Genomic DNA, 4288 nt, shown 5'->3' with positions numbered 1-4288 from the left:
AAATAATACAAATATATATGATTTTGTTGTAATTAAGGCTGCAACATAGGAAAATTTTCTAAGACATACAAATATTTCACAGGCTTTCCATGACAATTAAAATTTGTGTAAGCGTCAAAAACTTTCACTAGATGGCAGTACTATAGTACAAATGGCATACTTGTGAAAGTATTCTGAGCAGAAATATGTAATTTTATGTTCTTTGAATTATTGACTGTTAATTTAGATTATCCTGGATTTTCCTTTAATTTTCCAGACGACATTGTTTGTGTAAAGAACCTGAAAATACACACATTTTAATGTTTTAAATCTACAGCGTATAACATATCAGCAAAATGTGTTTATCATTCTACACATTATATTTGTTTTGTAAGTGTAAAGACTTTTATTCAAATCAAACCAATTTACCTTTCATTTACATTTTTTCTCAAGTAAGTTTGGTTGTTCTCTTTTATTAATAAAGAGAGACGAAAGTTTTAGCAAAATAAATGAGATATTATTTAAATGAAAAAAAGAATGAACAATGTGAGACAAACATACAAACATACTCATACCCTTATAATTTACTATAGTAATATAGTAAATTAATATGATATACCTATATAATATAGTAAATTGTCAGTGAGTTATGAGGGTTGAAGCAGATGTGTCTCTGCAGGGGAGTCAGGGRGGTAATGACTGGGGCTGCGATGATTACTCAACATAATTGAAGACGACCAGTGAATAAAGCGTAAAACACTAAGTGTCAGTACTCCCCTTAATGTCAGAAACATACAAACTGTTTTTATATASATCTGGAGTTGCACAGAAATGACAAAGAACAAAGCCAATTCTAAAAAAATCAAATCCACAAAAGTCAAATTCATCACTTTTTGTGTCTTGGAGGGCATATTACCTTCTTTTTACTTGGTTACATTTACTTGAGTAACTTATTGGAAAAATTGACTTTTAAAAATAGTTTTACTCCATCCTTTTTACTTTTAGTTAAGTAATATTACTATGAAGTATCAGTAATCTTCTTTGAGTAAAACATTTGGATACAGTCTTCACTAAATGATAAACAAACATGTTTTAAATAAATCTGCACCTGATACAGACACAGTTTATTCTAATGAGAATTCTTGTTTGAACTCAGGATTTGTTGATCTGATGTCAGTGTCTGCTGAGCCTGTTGAGACATTTGAAGGTGAAAAAGAAATAGTAAACACTAAGTTGACACTGGATATACTTGTTCTACTTATACATTGCCTTTTGAATTAGTTTAATACATTTTATATTTAAAACAATTTTGGAAAAGTGCTTATTTTGTTATTTTGTAATTATGTTATTTTTTAGAATACATATTTATCATTTTAGTCTTTAAAATACCAAACTTGAATATATCTATACTTTTTGTCTGTCTGTTGACATCATTTGTGAATATTAAGTCAGATGTTCAGGGGTGTCAAAMTCRTTTTCACCRARGGCCACATGAGAGTTATGGTGGCCCTCGAAGGGCCACTTAATGAACTTTGATGTTTCTTGTTTAACTTTGACTAAACAGAGTTTTAACACGTCCTCTTTTAAACACTGATATGAACTAAGTGTACGGCTGACTAAATCTGAAATAAATACAGAAATATTATTTATTTTATGTTTGATGGTGACTTTAAGCAGCTTATTTTCAGTCAGGGACAGGAATTTATTAAATTTATTTTTATTTCATTTAAAATAAATTATTTCATTTGTTTTTATTAAATTTATTTTGTTGCATTTAATCATAAATGTAAAGTTTACCATTGGTAAAAGAAACAAATATCATGCTAAGTAAAAAAAAATTTTTTTGACGGGGTGTACCCCCCCTGGCGGGCCACACGGGAGTCATGTGGCCCGTGGGCCTTGTGTTTGACACGTGTTCTACTCACTTAGTCAGTACTTGGGAAGCCTTTTTACCAAATACTTTTTTTCCCTTTAACTTGAGTAATTTATTGGAGGGATACTTCTTACTTTACTTGAGAAAAAAATATATATGCTGAATAGTACTATTCCTACACACACCAGTGTGCATGTGGGTAAATCATGCTTCATATTTTCTGCCATTTTAGTTCTTTCCTTCATGTCTATTTTCATAGTTTATTGTTGTGTTCCCCCTCCTGTATGTTTCCTTTCATGATCTGTGCTTGTTTTTCTGTTCAGGTCTTGTCATCTGCTGTTTGTCTCCTGAATTAATTATTGCTCAAAAGGTATTGCCACTGGTTTACTGGTTTGTTCATTATTTAGTTTCTTAGTTTATTCTTCATACATTTCTCTTCAATTTTCTTAGCTTAGTGTTGACCTTGGTTTATTATGTTCACTTTAGTTTTTCTCTCATTATTAATCTGTCTCCAGCTGTTTTTATTTTAATCACTGTAATGAGTAATTTCAATCGCCAGCGGTACCTCATCATCCTCATGTGTGTCAACAGATCTGCCACACATTTTTTACTGTTCAGCACAAGATTTCCTGTTTTCATGCCTTTTTTTCATCTTCTTTTTTCCGTTCTGTGTCCTGTTTTTCTGGTSCTTCAGTCTGTGTGCAAGAAGACGAGTACGCTGCTTATGGGCCAACATATATTGTAATACATCTGAGTAAGCTTTTAAGTAAGAGAATCAAATTCTTATGTTTTATGGGTTATAATTTTAATTTGCTGTGAGAACATCACTTTTTACAGGACAACATGGTGACATCCACAGGTGTCAGTAATGAGATGAGCTGTGTRTTGGAGCTGGAACAGGAGRTGTGCCCACATGAAGCTTAGATGGACGTTTTGACAGTAATAATTGTTGACTYATCGACTAGTTGAAAAAAGAATCGCAGATTAGTTGACTGTCAAAATAGTCATCAGTTGCAGCCCTAGTTATGATGACACCCACAATAATTTGATCCACTATAACTCCCACAATAAAATTACACCATTTGTTCTATTACAACAGAACATGTACACAGCTGCAACCCTTTTGTTATTTTTAGGAAACTTTGACCTGATTTCAAAATTTACGTTGTCTTAAATGTACGTTTAAGTATAGTTGCTGAAAATGACTTGCAGGGTTTTAGTCTGCTCTTGTCACATTATGGCTGTATTTGTTGAATCATGTGTTGTAATTTTCCTAGCCAAATTGTAATGCACCATGTAAATACATACTCTTGGAAAATGGAGAAGTTTAGGTATTGGTAATACAGACTAAAAATATAAAATATTTGTTACTTTTGTAAAATAATGGGGGGTGGGATAAGCCTTTTTTAATTGTTGAACTGACATGGAACACAAACGGTAGATGACCTAAATAGAAAAATGGTGGACCTAAAGTTATGCCGTTGATGTGGGTGCTTCACCTCGCCCACCCAAAGTTTTATGTAACAGTTAGGAGATTCAAAACTGCACCCTTCTGATCATAAATCTGCTTTCTACGTAATAATAAATGTCATGTTCCAGTGGCACATTTGTTGTTAGAATGTTCTGGTTTACCAACATTTAACATGGAGCTTGTTCCACAGTTTTTGCTCATTATGCAACCAAAGTTGCTCAAAGGTCAGCAGCAACCAGAATCCCTGATCTTCCCATGCAAGATGTACTGCAGCTGCCACATCTGGGGTCTACCCTACAAGGCAAGACCAAATGCAAAGATGCCTCTGACCCAGTCTGGCACATAATAACAGGATGTAATATGCAGGCAAGTAAAGCATATGTGACCCATCATATCGAAATGAGGATTAAGTCAAATTTAGTCAAAATGACCTAATTGCATTTTCAGATTCTTGGCTTTAAAAGCTACATTTTGATACCTGGGTCATTCTGTTATCATAATTAAATCCATATATATGACTTAATTTGTCTTGTTGGTTACAATAATGCATAAATATTTGGTCTGAATCCTAATTTTGTCATTTTAATGAGGAATTTTTGATGTCCTTATAAAGAGGAAACCTTAAAGTATATTTGAATATTGAGATTTCCCAGCTAAAAAGAAACAAAACTTTGCTAGCTCACAGGGAAAATTTCAAAATTTTAAGGCATTTTCCTCAAGATCAGGTTTTTTATTGCCACTGCTCAAACAAATGCTTCAAAATTTAGTTTTATGATTGTATTTCAGACAGTTCATTCAAATGATACATTGATAAGGCATTTATTCATTATATTTTGACAAAATGCAATTTTTGTTAACATTTTAGTCAAAACACTATATTTGCCTATTTCTCCATATACCAATTTTGGACTTAATCCTCGTTTCGATGTGATGGGTCACACACACACACACACACACATATATAT

This window comes from Austrofundulus limnaeus, unplaced genomic scaffold, assembly GCF_001266775.1.
Source record: "Austrofundulus limnaeus strain Quisiro unplaced genomic scaffold, Austrofundulus_limnaeus-1.0 Scaffold619, whole genome shotgun sequence".
Taxonomy (NCBI): domain Eukaryota; kingdom Metazoa; phylum Chordata; class Actinopteri; order Cyprinodontiformes; family Rivulidae; genus Austrofundulus; species Austrofundulus limnaeus.
The sequence above is the reverse complement of the archived record's forward strand: the minus strand, read 5'-3'. Positions refer to the sequence as shown.